General features: G+C 44.2%; 1 protein-coding gene across 3 annotated transcripts in view; it reads left to right on the forward strand.

The window, feature by feature from the left end:
- Positions 1-632: 632 nt before the first annotated feature.
- gli1 (GLI family zinc finger 1) overlaps positions 633-15,743 on the forward strand; it is a 37,119-nt gene continuing 22,008 nt past the window's right edge. Inside the window, exon 1 of one of the 3 annotated variants that reach the window (XM_029826900.1) lies at positions 633-1,324. The gene's annotated coding sequence lies outside the window, so the exon portion shown is untranslated. Of the gene's footprint in view, positions 1,325-10,328; positions 10,820-15,743 lie in introns of those variants that run through there. The other 2 variants (XM_003973494.3, XM_029826901.1) reach the window with 2 other exon arrangements.

The following is a 15,743-nucleotide window of genomic DNA, read 5'->3' on the forward strand; positions in this document are numbered from 1 at the left end:
CCTCGGTTCAGGTCACCAACTGTTCCGAATCAGCTTTCATTGTTGCTTCATGCCTGTGGATTTGTTACTGTCTGATAAAGAAACAAATGCTGTCAGTAACAATATTTCCACCAACCAGCTGCATTTGGTGCATCGTGTGCGCGCACACACACACAAACACACACACACACACACACACACACAATAACAATAGGTTGGCTGCTGTAAAGCAAGTGTTGTGAAAATTGTGCACATGTGAAGAAATCCATATTTTTGATGGTGGAATGGACTCCTGACAAAATCACTCCAAAAGAGCTTAACAGAACTAAACAGAACTTTTTATATCCGCCCTGCTTTTGAAGAAAGATATTTAAAATTCAACTCCATGTAACAAACACATATAAGTGTTAATGTTTTCTCTAGAAAATGCTAATGAAATAGAAAATGTAAATTCAAAACATTTCCTTGTCTGTGTGTGTGTGTGCGTGTGTGCGTGTGCGTGTGTGCGTGCGTGCGTGTGTGTGTGTGTGTGCCACAGCGGTTCTGCTCCAGGCCTTGAACTCCAGTCCGGGTTTTGGGGTTGATTTTTGATGGCAGGGCGCAACAATCTGCAGCATCCACACACGTATCCAGCCACACACGCTGTCCGGAGAGTGCTATGAAGTTACACCAATAAAGTAAACACTCACGCTTATAGATAGATTATCCCAATTACTGGATAAGAGGGGACTTTATATAGAGTCAGCCGTGCCCGTACGAGTAGTTTGAAATACCTTCATATAAAGATGTCTTTATATAACTTAATTACGCTGCTGTAATTGCGTTTGAATTCACGGACACGGGGAAAACGTTTAAGAACCGTGCGTGTGTACACCAGGGTGAGCGGATAGTGTGTCGCGCATGTTAACTTTGGGGAGAAAACTGAAGCAGCAAGATCCCTTTTTAAGAAAAACAAAAAGTGAACTTCCTGTTTCGGGGTGGTCCACACAGACTGGAGGAGAAAGGGAGGGAGAAAAAAGAAGGGGGTGCGCATTCCCACATTGGCTGTGCAGCCAGCTCCGGAGAGCTTTGCGGGACTCCACGGCCGAACATGGGGTTCACTTTTGTCACCGTTTGCGTAAAGTGACTCTAAAGAATAGAAGTCTATGGAGGAAGGAGCTTCTAAAGCGGGATAAAGTGTCGCCGTGTGCGTAAAGTTATCTCCATCCGTGTGCGTCCGCCGGTGGGAAAGAGGGGAGGCTTTTACTGGAAACTCAGACTTCCACACTCCTTGGACACGCTTGGCTCTTTCGGGGACTCTAAGACACAGAAAGCTTCATGCTGAATACTCCTTCATCGACCTGGGGTGAGTAATCCGGATGATTAGGGTTAGCGGACAGCATGTTTGGAAAAGTTTGCTTGGTTACGTGGGTACAATCCTGTGCGGTTCAAAACGTGCAGTTGTGTTACTGAAGGCAGCAAAAGTTTTGTATGGATCCTCCAGGCAATCGTGCGTCATTGTGCGTCTCAACAATTTGCATAAAAGGTAGAAAAGCCTCAAAGGTCGCCGGCGTTTGTGGATTCCCTTCACTGGGCACCTCTTCGGCGCAAACGAGCGCTCGCCCTGTGGGTCGTTTCTGCACATTGTGAACTAAAGAAGGCGCTACGTTTGTATGGGATTAAACCGAATGTTCCGCTGGGATGATAAACCTCTATAGAAGCTTTCCTTTTACAGCTCTGACTACAGTTAAACATCACCTGGCACATCCGAGGAACTCTCATACAGCTGTTTCTTGTAAGCGCGAATACTTAAGATGCCAATATCTTTTCCAAATGTTGGTTTCAGTCAGGACACACACGCAGAAAAGACCATCGTTGACTGTTAAGTGAGGCTTTAAACCTGCGATAACTCAACATTCGTGTGTCTTTGCTCTCTGAGAAAACAAAACAGCACCACCATCGCTAATCCGTGATAGATTAGTGATTGATTATTGAATGTAATCTAATAAACCCTAGAAGAAGTAACTCTCGCTGTTAATGTGGGAAGATTAGGTTGCTTGTGTAGTGGCCCTGGACTGAAGAGTGTCAACACTACACTCAATAGAACAGTCAAACACTTGTATCCTCCAAAATGACAGTAAGAAGTGCTGGACACACACTCAGACATGCAGAAACTTCTTTAATAGTATTTAAACAGGCACTATCTATCTCTAACACACGCGGGAGCTTTTAAAACATTAAAGGTCAGACAATAACATTTAGGTGATCAACCAAATAAATGTAATATCAGTAAAAACCCTTTTAAATCAAACTGAACATTGAAATGTTCTGTGCAATTCTGCAGACTGAACAAGAAACAAACAAGGAGATATCAAATAAAATCCGTTTAGACAGAAACACCCAGACCCTTCTCAAGGTTTGGGGATGGGGGGGAGTTCAAGGGAGAAAAGTGCACTTGTCCTTTGGCCACGTGTGAAAAGCTCTACAGGGGAGCTTCCTTGCCCTCCCTGGTCTTTATCAAGTGTGTTAAGGCCAAAAGGCTCCTTAATGGGAATGCTCTTAAACAAATAGGCCTTACAGGAAGCAACCGTCCCACGAGTCAGTCACAGGAGAGGACTGATGGGAGCTGTCCCTGCCTCATCAGAGTGCTGATAAGTCTCTATCAGGCTGAATACAATTGAATTGAGCAGAATGTCCTCCTCCCATAGGAGCATAAACAAAGGTTAGTGGAGGGTTTTGGAGGTGATCTGCATATGCGACCTGGACTCCAGAGGCAAAAAATACAAAGAGCGATCCCATTTGTTGAGTAAGACGGCAAATATCTGTAGTTTTGCCAACAATGTCTCTGTGGATGACATCTCTGCGTTGGCACCAATGGCTGCCACCCAGTGGCAGGCAGCAACAAGTGGTGTGTTTTTGTCCAGATTCCATTTTGGTCCGCTCAGCAAGAAACACGTGTCACGTGATGCCTACAACACCCCCTCCTTCCCAATCCTCCCCCTCCTTCCACCTTCCAGCAAGAGGGAGGTGAGGAGGGGGAGAAGGACCACCCTCATTGGGATCACAGCCCCTCAATCAGGCCCTTTCACACCCTGTGAACCTGAAACAATCGGGGTTTAATAGCAGCTGTCTGCCTGTGCCGGCTCTGGTTGTAAACGTGGAGGCTCACAGCAGCGAGGCCCGTCGGCTTCGGACCGTAAAGGCGGGCCAGGATGTTCCGGAGGAGTCTTCGGCACAGGCCGACACAAGCGATCAGGTTTTCCTCGGCTTCTACTTTTGTTTTTCTTCATTCCTGCCATACGGCTCGCTCAGATCCGTGATGGCAGGGGAATTTCTGGAATTCCACTTTATTTGGCTTCACGGTTGGTTTTGGTTCAGTCTGGGCTGCTCACAAGATGCACAGGGCCAGATTTTAATTAAGAGGATTGCCCGTGAATGATTCGTGGGCACAGTTTTTACAGTTATCATCAAGGAGGCGAGCATTTTGCAACACATGTATCCACATACTGCAACAGCAGGCCCCAATTATCATCCAGGTCAGATATTTGTATTGACTGGGAGTATTTGCATAAGATCAAATTGCACTAGTGTGCTTCATTGTTTCTATCTCAATCCCACTTCCTAATGATATAACATTGAACCCAACAAGTGATGCTGAAATGAGGGTGAGTGACACCAGAGGGCAAAGGCATTAGGCCCTTTAAAGAAGCTTGAATTGAATTAACCAAAGGGCACAGACAAAAGAGAGAAATGCTTCAGTCATGGGAAATATTCAGAAAAATCATTGTTCGTGGTCATCGGGAACCTTCCCACCCTTTGGACAACATGATAGACAAATTGCAACATGGGAGATTAAAAGGAATAACCCGCTGAGACAATCAGTTTAAAGCAATAGAAAGATGGGTGGTCAACCGCCTTAGATGTCGGAGGAGAGACGTCCCAGCTGTCTCTGTAGGAGCACTGTTGTAAAAAGGATTTCTGATATTTAGATGATTCAGGAAAAATCCCTGGATACTTTTCAGGCACATCCTGGTCAGGATAAAGTTGAACAAAAACTTTTGCAAAAGCAAATAAATGTTGGGTTACCACACTGTTAGTGTTGGGCAACCAACACACTTTGTTAAGGGTTTCAATTTTTAAAAAAAAATCTTGATAGTCTGTACGAGCACAAAATCTCCACTCTCCCATGTAAATGTGAAATTCAAGCCGTCGTCCTGACCTCATGCCAGGATTTATCAATCCGTTTGCCTCTTTGTCCCTTTAGTGATGACAGCATCTCCTCATCCAGAGGAGCTGCATGATTCCCCCACAACTTTTGAAACATTTTAACACAACAAAGTTACAGTTAATAAATGAATCGGAATATCGACCAGGACAGGTGGAGCAGGATCCAATCTAAAAAGGGATGCTAAATCTTGGGACTAAAGCATTATTGGTCTGTGTCTAATATGGATTCAAGCATGTGGTTGACAGTAAGAGGCGGGGTCTCTCCCTCCCCCATCACTCCCTCCCCCTCCTTTGAACCCCGGTGGCGGTTTTACGTTTGTGTGTGCGTGGAAAAAGCAGCTAGACGTGCAGTCTGCCAACTGTCGGCTCATGTGGTTAATATTAGAAATCAAACTGGTGCTAATAGGATGCAGGTGAGATTGGGAATCGCTTTCATATGCACAAACAACCCACAGTGATGCTTAATCATATCCCACTGGTACATTAGCAAACAACTGGCCCTCTTTTGGGGGGGGGGTTAACATTAGCATTAATGGTAGAGGAGTGAGAACTAATAGTTTTGATCATTTGGCACCGCTGGTTTGAACACGGAGACAAATGCCTTGCTTACAGGTGTTCGCTCAGAGTGTTTCCTGCCCGCTTGTGTGAGGTTCTTCGCTTGACTGTGTGTGTTCTCTGCCTGCGATGAGTCATGGCGCGCTGTCCTGTCGACAGGAAGAAAGTGCGGAGGAGGCAGTGTTTGTTACTCCACCGAGTTGCTATAGCCACAGCGCATTTGTTCGCCGCTATCCTCACTTTTAATCACAACGCAGCATGCAACAACCACGCCCACGCCACGTTTCTGTGACGTCTTCTAGGTAGCCAGTGAAAGTCGCCGTGACAGGTCTCGTGAATTCTGCCCCCCTTTGGGGCACTTTAGAGACGGCGCGCGAGGGCAACATCCAATCATTTTCATTGATTTCCTCTCCTTCGAAAGTGCACTTTTCCATTTCATCCTTATCTACAGAGGACAGACAGCACCGTCACAGTTTTGTGTGTGACTCGGTTTGTGAGCAACTGTTACACATCACAGCTGGAATTAGTTTTTCCAACTTCCATGAACAAACAGGATGACAATTGAGAGTTGGGAGCTCAGATGAGACTCTGCAGAAGTGTGTTCATTGCGTGTGTTTATGATGAACCTCCTGGACAACTTCTTTTCTCCCAACATTGAGATAACTTATCAAGATGGCCTGGGAGATGACTGTGGGGGAAATTGTATGTCAACATTCCACTGTGATATGTTAAAAGGAAATTTCAAAATGCATAAATATGTTGCTGACACTGTCCCGTTTCAAGCCTTTAAGACCCTAATTCAATAAAACCTGAAGCAATGTTTCTGTTTTAATGTTTTCCCATGAAATGGCTAATGAAATAGAAAATATAAATTCAAAATATTTAGTTGTCTGTATTTGTGTGTGCATGTGCATGTGTGTGTGTCTGTGTGTGTGTGTGTGTGTGTGTGTGTGTGTGTGTGTGTGTTACAAACCAAGTGTTAGCCAGTGTATGAACCTAACCACATTAGCTTTGTTGCTAAAACTGCCCGTTTGTGAGAAGAGAATAGTGTGGTCGTCGTACGTCTTATTTTTTGTAACTTCCCTTCTAAATGTTTCCAGTTTTGTACGCATCCATCATCTTTTTCAGCATCTCTGTTGTTTCTTGTGTTTCCGCCACTGGCGTCCTTTTTCTATTCCTGTGTCTCTGCTCTGTAAGTAAGTGACAGTGGTGAGAATCTATGGAGGTGTTGTGCTGCCATGTTAGCCAGATCAGATGCTATAACAGGAAGTGGCTCCCTGTGCATGGATGAGCGCAGTGACACACGCACATGACTTATTGCCACTGCTAGCCAAATGGAGGCCTTGCTGTCACCGATACACTGACACGAATCCGTTGCAGGTCAAAGGTTGCTGCAGTGCCCATCAAACAGGGCGTCATATTCATACTGACACGTGTGACACGACTGGGCATTTTGTGTCAAATTCAGGAAGAACTTGAGAAAATTAGAGAAATGACTAGTTGCAGTTGTCTTATAGGAGAGTTCTTCTCTTTCATCCCACGTAGTCCAGCACAATAAAAGGAACCCAGCGGCGTAAATTGTGTTGAAGCAGAAAAGAATTCCCTTCTGGAGACATCAAACTAGCGGAAAGCTGTGCTTTGTGAGAGGTAATTTTGTTAAGTTTGTTTGAACAAATCTCCTTTTACAGTCGGAAAAAAAGAGAATCAGACAGAAAACACAGTTCCTCTGCATTTGCTTGATTCTTTTTGCTTTCTTCAAACTGTATTAAGCCTCAAGAAAAATAATGTTGCTGGCATGTCCTGAGAAAGACCTTTCCATTTTCATTAACAGTGGAATTTGTTGGAAAGGAAAGAAGGGCAGAACAGAGTGAAGGGTGAATGAGAGGAACATTTCATAGTGAGTGTGGAGGAGTGAGAGAGAGAGAGAAAGAGAGAGAGACATGCAGATTGTTTTAAATCCTCAGCGAGTCAGGCTCTCAAATTTATGCCCATGGGCTGCTTCTTGGGTGGGCTGCAGGGAGGAGCTGCAGCAGGGGAAAGTTGCCGGCTCCAGACTGCTCGCCTTGCTCTGGAGCTTGGCTCTTCCTGCTGGAACACATTTAAAACTCAACCGTCCTGACTGGCTGACTGACTGCCTGGCCATATCGACTGTCTTAAATACTACTTGTTGAGAAAGTGACGCTGTCCTAGCATTAGATTTCAACAGGCCGTCCTGTTGGATGACGCCTCCCCGAGCCTGCGTTTTAAACCAGGGAGAAATCGCCTTATTTAAATCCAATGAGAACTAAAATGAAGAGGGCTGATTTCCTCCGAGGAGGAGTTTTTACTTGTGAAATAAGAGAGACGGTTCAAATCAGATAAGGCATAATATGACTCCTGTGTATGACGTGCAAGCAGCGGGTGTTTGTTTTTGCTCCGGACCCTTCCACAAGTCTCCCTGATGTTCAGGATGTAGGTGTTCTTTCGCAAACCAGAGTTCAAAGTCGAGTCCTTGCAATGATCATGCCGCTATCAGACTGACATCCCAACTATTTTTGTTATCTGCTATGATCCAGACCAGAAAGTTGCAACTTAGAATATAAAAGAGACGTGGCACCAGCCTTAATGCTAACCTGCTTCTGTCATTGATAACGCTGGTCTGCCTCTCTCAAAGGTCACCAGGGCATTTAGGGTATTTCGATCCTTGGTAAAGGGTATTAAAATAACTAACGTGCACTGTCCCAGTTCTTAGCACCCTTTCGTTGGGTTAAGAAGAACAGTGGAAGAGCAGACTGCAGCATGGGTGGAGCTAGACACACCGCGGCCTGCTGATTGGTCAACAGCAAATCAGAATAAAGTAATTATTTACAATATTTTGCCTAATTAGAAAAAGCCATGGTTGTTTTCAGTTCCTACAGCAGATGGAAGGATCTCATCCTGCCAGGGTCGAGGTTTGGAGGCTTTCTTACTCAAAGCTGAACGGCAGAGGGGATTCTTTTGTATAAAAAAGAAAGTGACAGTTCTATGAAAGCGTCACACTCCAGGCATCCGTTTGAGTTTTTTTGTTCCTCACATCTCGTTGCGTTAAAACACTGAAAGGCCTTTTGAGCTTCGAGTTTCTCTCAACTTTGAGAACAGGGAGGTTGTCTCTGCCTCAGGACGGAATGCACAGCGAGGGGGTGACATCAGCGGCATGTAAATCAGCTCACTGAGGAGCCGTAATCTAAACTTCAAATTCAGAGGTTGGCTGCTTAGTTGGTTCACCACAATAATGCACACACGTTCACACACTCACATATACACACACACACACACACGTGCCCATGTACGCATATGTTACACACTTGAACAATAAGAGGTCAGAAGGAAGCAAACAAGTAGCTGCTTTTTACATGAAAAGCGCTCATTTATCTATAGATTTAAATGTTTGTTAGGGGGCTTTAATTACGAAACAGTTTAGCTTTGAAGAGGGGAAAAAGTAAAACACGTGTTTCCTTTAAGTGAGAAACCTTTGAAAAGAACGGTCGCATGTGGGTGTATTCTTCCCCTGGAGTCCTGTTTCAATCCAGCCCATGTGTCTGGCTGCTTTGTGAGCTAATTCGCTCTGAAGGTATTACGGTTATTGGAAGGCTTGTAAACCATTAAGTCTTTATTTACAAGAGAAAGAAATGAGGGTCTGGAGAACTGCGCAGGGGCGAGCTGGGTCTTGGTACAGCCGCTGACCCCACTGTACGGCATCACGCTAGCTGAGCTTCTCAGCTGGCAGACCGAGCAGACATCTGGTGCTATTTGCTGCTAAACCCAGACCACTCCTCAATTACATAATTATGCCCATTAATTACATGGGACCGATCATCATTTCCTGTTTGCCAATAACGAACAAAGACTCAGAGACGCGCGTGTGTGTGTGTCTGTGTGTGTCTGTGTGCATGTGAAACATGAAACACGGCCCGCTGTATTTCAGAACAGCCCAAGGTTAAAAAAAGCTTCGTCTATTTGCACTTTCGGCTTAATGTTATATGTGTGTTCATCCAAAACCCACGTAAAACTTCATTTTCTTTTCTGGAGTCCAGTTTCAAGACAGAGGTAAGTGAAGTGGCCACGCAGCTGTGTGTGGGGAGACGCTGCTCTCCGCTGTTAAACTCTGGAGGCAGGCTGGTGTTTCTGCAGCCACTGTTTGTGACCACACACATTGGCTCCTCCAGGAGGAGACCTGGAGAAGTGACTCACCTACATGTGTTTCTCCACGGAGATGTAGGTGTGATGGCTTTCACACCGTGACGGCGCTCCTGCCCGCATGACGCGTTCACGCGCTTCAGAGAGAACAGAGAGAATCTCAGGACCGATGTACAAATGACTCACGAGTCTGTAATTATGGAGAATGCACCCAAGCCTGGACTTTAATTATGCAGAATTCAGCCCGGTTCAAGTCGCCCCTCCTCTCCAAACCACATTTTTGACCTTGCTATCCTGGCCTTAGGGCGTGTCATATACTGTATATACTCATATATATATATAAGATAGCTTAAAAGGCAGTTACTTGCATATAATTAGCTGACAGGAACCAGAAGGTGTGACGGCTAAATTACTCCAGTTCTGACGTGCAGAGTTGTAGACAGAGGAGGTAAAGCTCCAGCTGGAGGGACAGCGCAGGGAAAGCTTCAAGGCAGGATAGATTTGATTAGGTTGGATTAGGTTTGAGAAGATGACGCAAAGCGGTGTTCCTGGGGGTGCTCACGCTCTCACGTTCTCACGCTGGGAGCTGACCTGCTGCCGCACTCGGCAGGAGACAAATGTTGGAATGACAATGTGGCTGTCGCAGCTGTTGTTTTTTCAGATCCAGAGCTGTTGTCCTCCGCCTCCTGTTCCTCCTGTACTTTCTTTCTCCCGAATGCACCTGCTAGCAGCAGCGTGAGGGGAAAGTAATTGGGGGGGGGGGCACGTGTTATGGGAGCGAGAGAGAGAGTTTAGAGGTTTAGTTTCCTGGTCGTGGACAGTGGGGACGATCGTGGTACCACGCTGGGCATTTATGCTGAGGCTTATGGGACGAGACTCAGCTGAATACACAGAGGGTCGACGGGGATCCACGCTCACTTTTCTTTTCACACAGAGTCCAGCTCTGTGAGCTCGGGGCTGATCCAGATCAGCACAGCGTGGACGTGTCAGTAAGAAGAGAGAACGAATGAATGAAAAATGGCTGCGCTCTTCATCATGTTGTCTACATCTTTCTAGTTTTAATTATCACACCTATCACCCTGAAGAAGCCACACATTCAACTCCAACCACTCCCCAAACTGAGAAGGAATATAGCCTAAATGTACAGCCCTCGCCTGCAGATGCACAAGAGTTCTTAATTAGTTCTCTATTCTTTACATTTTGTAAATCACCTGTATTGTTCTTTGTTATTTTACTGAAGCTCCTTCCACTTTAGGCACAAATATGCGCTGTTGTCCTGCTCTTGGAGGACCTGCTGAAGGCAGCTGCACGACACGATCAACCAGAGCGGTGGTGCATCTGCTGAGAAGCTGCCATAGGTTACAAATCTGCTCGGCTGTTTTTGGACAGGGGCAGGGTTATTTATCATCAGCATAGACATGACTGGATAATTGTCTAATTCAGGTCACCTATCACCTAATTAAGCCCTCTGTTGCCTCATTAGCTTCACTTGAGAATGGTTTTAAGTATTTCTCATGGAAAACTCTGTTTATTTAATCTGTTTTGAACAGTCTCATCTCACTTTCTGCCAATGACTGCTAATCCTGCCTCACTTTGCAGCAGGTTTTGACTTTTTCCGCCATTCTTTTCTCGTTATTTCTACTCGGGACGGGTCGGGCAGTTGTCCTACTGCAGCCATTTATTGGCCCTTATTAGCCAGCACCTGTAGTCCATTTAAAGCCCAGCCTTGCTGACCCGACAGATACAAACTGTCTTTAAGCGCTCGGCTCAGAGAGAAGAAGATAAACGTTTGGGAATTTACTGGACTGCAGATGGCAATCCATGGAGGTTCACAGACTGGAATGGTGAAACCAGCAGGACACGAATCGAGAGGGAATTTTATCAGTTCTTGTCTTCTCCTCCAGCTGGGGGCCAGAAAATCGTGGTGAGCATTTGTGTATCTGTCTGAATGTTACATGGTGGGCACCTCTCTTCGGCCATCAAAGGCGACTTTTGGCAGTACGCATGTGGCCATAATCTAACTGGAAACGAACCACTTTGAAGAACACTGGTTGTCTAGTGACAGGTTTGATCTAGATAAATAGCGTACCAAAATAGAGGCAATCATAAACATCACTTTAAAAGCTGCCTGAGGTTTGAATATTGATCCTCATTATAATCTTTGTCATTATTTACTACTATATGTCGTATATATATATATATATATACATGTGTGTGTGTCCTGTACTATATTATAGTAAAAGATGAGAACATATAAAATAGTCTAATGTGGAGAAATAACCCCATCTACATGCACCGTTTGTGGACCTGGAATCTAAAATTCCAGTAATATATAAAAGATTATATTCAGACTATAGATTCTAGTTGCAGTTTCCAGCAATTTAAAACACCACAAACAATTTTTAATATTAAAGATAAATGCTTTAGTGGCATTCTTGGTTAGTTTTGATTAACGGTAAAGCCTATTCCCACTCTTTATGCTAAGATATACAACCCTATTTAGTAATTACAATACATACTTAATCTTCTTATCAGTCTTCTTATCTAAACTGCATGCCAGAAGGCAAATAAGGTGTTTCCTCATATACCTCTATCTCCATTAATTCTCTGTGGTACTCAAAAGTCAGAGAGGATTATTTCCAATTTTAAATGACAACTGTAATAAATCACTATTTTCCCTGGGTGGGTCATATCATTTTAAGTGTCCCTACATCGCCCTCTTTACCCCCAGTTTTGTGTGACTGCAGCTTCTTGTGTTATAGAGCCAGGCCTTGGGGCTGGGGGGGGCGTCTTTTAGCAACCTGCTGGATGTGTCACACATGCTGCAGCTTGTCAGTCTCAGTTTGGGAGCGTGTGATTGGGTCTCGGAGTGAGCGTCTGCATGTGAACGTCTCTGTTCTTGTGCAAGTCTGAGTGTGTTTAGATTTTTAGAGATAGCTGCGCTTCCTGTCTGTGGGTGGAGAATACTCGAGGACAGGATGAAAATTCACTCATGTGCGTTCTCAGGTTACCAAAACACAACTTTTGGAGTTTTATCTTGGGACTGGCAGCTGTAGATCAGCTACCGTGACTGTACATACAGGGTCACATTAGCTGTTAATGCAGTGGATTGTATGGTTGAGGGAATGCTTATATTTCATGAAAGTGAGGTGACAATAGCAGCAACTTTTACTTTCTGGATTTAAAAAAAAAAGTCCTGGTAAATCATGTGTTTTGCATTTCAATTTATAGTCTTGTTTCAAATATTTTTGTAACTTTTCATGAATTGTTATAGGCTCCGTGCTACTATTTAGCTCCGTTAGCTCCCATAGACCAGCTCTTATTCCACAGGCTCACTTTGAGCTGCTGCTTGGAAGAGGTTTTTCCAAATACGGTCAAAAGAGCCTGGACATCGTTATCTATCCCTTTCTATCCCTTTCTGTTCATTTGCTCCATTTCCAATTTGATCACAACACAAAGTGAAGCTTGCGGAAATGAAATAAAGGCTGCAAGTGTGTTCCCCCCATCAGCATTCTACAGAACACAGAATTCTGGGTAATCAGGAAAGTCATATGACTACTAGGGGGAGATTTGGGTTGAGGGAAAGTATTTTTCTCCTGGCTGATATTAACGAAACACACTGAGGCTTTTTTGAAATACATGAAAATGATAACAGTTCCTATAGTTTTTAAAGTTATACTTTATAACATTCATATATATAGTCGATATGATAGCGGGCGATTCGCACTGGATGATTGTCTGCTGATTTTGTGTACGGTACTTGAGTAAAGCCATCTATAAATTGAATATCTGTATGCACACACAAACCTCGGTATCGCTGGCTGCCGGTGGTGCGTCTGAGGAGTGTGGTTTACCACCATGTCATTGCCCGCATGGCCCTGTGTTGTCACCTGTGCACACAGAAACACACAGAATGAGGGTAAAACTGCCAAAAACCATGACCATGCATAAACAACATTACACACCAATGCAAGTGTGCCTGCAGGACAGTGTGCTAGTGATGTAAAGTAAATGGTATCCTTGGATCTTCACATATAGAGAGGCAGTGAGGTTTTAAAATGAGACATATTTATCAGTGATTTCTGGCCGATTCTGCGTAATAATGTGAAGGTTTTAAACCCGTGTGTTATGTAAATGACTACTGATGTCAGCTCTTTATTCTGGCCAGCAGGCCCCCGCTCACAAATGGCTGAACCCTAATGTTCAAGCCCCGTAATGGCCCCAAATCTCTCACTTTTACCAAAACAAATACAAAATCTCTTTCCAGTCGTTACCTCCTCACAGGCGTCTTCAGTCATGCTGCACATTAGCTAATGAATTTACCCATTCACTGGTCTGTGAATTCAACCGATCTGAACCGCTTTTGATGTGAGATATGTGCGACCACTGGATGCGATAATTAACCTCTCCCACTCTCCTCTCAGTAAACACATTGAAGAGCAAACGTTTTTTAACTTGGAGTGTTAGCGCCAGAGCTCTTCTGCTAACTGACCCGGTCCTCTGAAGTGCAGCACATAACAGGCGCCCACATTGGCTTTTGTCTGCAGGAGGGTCTTTACATAACCCACGTAACCAAGCACATTGTCTAGCAACCAGCCAGCTACTGAAGAGCCTTGTAAATGGCGGAGGGGGTCTGTGAGAGGAGGCCAGTAGCTGAGTTGAGAGGCAAGGGGAGCTAAGTTAGACCAAGACTAAACATGAGTTTGTTAGCTTGATATTAAATGTAGGGAAGTAAGAGGCCCCCTCAGAAGTGGAAGATCTAATCTTAAAAAATAATTTGAATATTTGAGTTTCAGTATTGATTTATCAAAGCTGCTATCAAACCTTTTCAAGAAATGTATTTAAAAGGGAATTGGTTTTTAGTTTTTCAACACCCAATACGCTCCTGACCCAGCTCACAAAGCGCGGCCTTCTTCACCTAGTTCCCAGCCTTTGGGTCGGAGCCAGAATTCCCCTGCAACCGCCAGGATGTTGAGGTATATTTTCCCTCCCCTCTCCCAATGATTAGTTTTTTCAAGATGTTTTCTTTTGGCAGAAGAAAAATGTTTACACGTCTCCCTCATTGCACTGCCCAGATCACACCCAAAAGGCTTAAGATACGTGTAATGGCTGGAGGCATTTTCAAATAATTTCAGAGCGGAAAGGAGAAATTATCTGGATTATTATTATAGAGAATGAAGTCACTGTTACATGTTTGCAGCGGTTGGACTGTACCACAGCAAAAGTGCGGAGCGGTGGTAATCTCCAGACCATTCAAGTGTTAATAACTCTGAAGAAATGCCAATTACCCTGAAGCAGCTGTTGTTCAGTGGCAGGACAGCAGGCTCCCAATAATAGGTGCGTTTGACAGGGCGCCTCATTATCAGATCCACACTTCATCTTAGATCACATGATAATGACCCATTTATCACTGACACTTGATTCTGCTGTCATTCCTAACAGCTCCCTGCCAGGGCAGAGGAAGCTTTTACTGATGTCTGTGAAATGTTGCAATTGTTTCCCAATACACAAAGACAAGGTGTCCCAATGGCCCCTGTGTGAGTCCCCCAATGGCCCACAAGTTGCACCACTGAGGATTTTCTCTCCATTGTCACCCCCGCTGCAATCACGGGGTTTCTACCAGACTATGCGGGTGTGGGGGAGGTGAACGAGACTTGTGCCGATGCTTTTGAAAAGATGTGTGAAATAGGAGTACGGGTATTAAGCGTCTTGGCTCAGTTGGGGGTCTATTGTGCCAGAGGTTGAGTCCCCTACTGGCATCCATGATCTCTTCCATTGACATTGAAGCTTTGCTCCGCTCTCCGTTCCTCTTTTACTAAGTAGTCTCCCTCTTCTCGTCCCCTGCAGCCAGTGTGTGCTCATCTCCCACCTCCCATTTCACTGCTGGTGTCTGACTGGTGTTTGACCAGGCCTAAACTGGCCCAGTTGTGAACCTATAAAGAATCTTTCTGGTTTCCCGCAGCCTTGACTGTGAATACAAATCATTAAATTCCTGCTCAATATTTTAAAACGTGCCAGATTCTAAATTTCATTCGATGAAATAAAAATTCCTTCCTGTTTACAATACACTAAACACGTATTTATGTCTCTGTCCTTGTTTATTCTGAAGAATCCAGAGGGTTCTATTTTATTTCATATCACTGCTCAGCTATGTCCCATTGCTCTGGATTTGAAATGTATTTTTGCTTTTATGGAATCAATAATCATTGCAGTATCATCAAAAGTAATATTCCCCAGCTTAGCCCTGAAGGAAGAACATTTTAGCACAACTAAAAGATAACCAGAAAAAGTTTTGATTTCCTGGTGTTTGTAGTTTGACATATTTGTTGTGTTATGTAATTTAAACCCTGCACTGTTGTGCAAGAAAAGCCTTTTTTCTGATAATTATTTTAGATTTCATTTACTGCATCAGCGTTTTTAAATGCCTGAAATTTTTATAGGGGTCATTTGTTGATGAAAATAATGATAACTATGAGCGTTTGTGGATTCTTATGTTTTATAGCAATTAAAATGAGAGTAAGATTTGAAATATTTGTGAGGCTACAACAATCTGTTTGCATCTATGAAACATACGTTCCTTCTTTTGCTGCTTTCTCTGTAAGCATGTTTGAGACACATAGGGAATGTGTGTACATACACGTATTTGCACAGTATTATCCAACTTGTGTGAGGCCAACAGGAGTCACGCAATTGTCAATAGCCGAAGTCAATAAAAACCCAAAGTTGACAAAGAGAGAACAAACAGCTGCAGTTTGTTCAGGATTTCCTCACAACCGCTCCACAAGCACGACCAGAGAGGAACAGAGATGTTAGAGGGGAAGATGGGAGTCCTGACTACAGTAGGCCAA

The sequence above is a fragment of the Takifugu rubripes genome, chromosome 19 (genome assembly GCF_901000725.2).
Source record: "Takifugu rubripes chromosome 19, fTakRub1.2, whole genome shotgun sequence".
Lineage (NCBI taxonomy): Eukaryota > Metazoa > Chordata > Actinopteri > Tetraodontiformes > Tetraodontidae > Takifugu > Takifugu rubripes.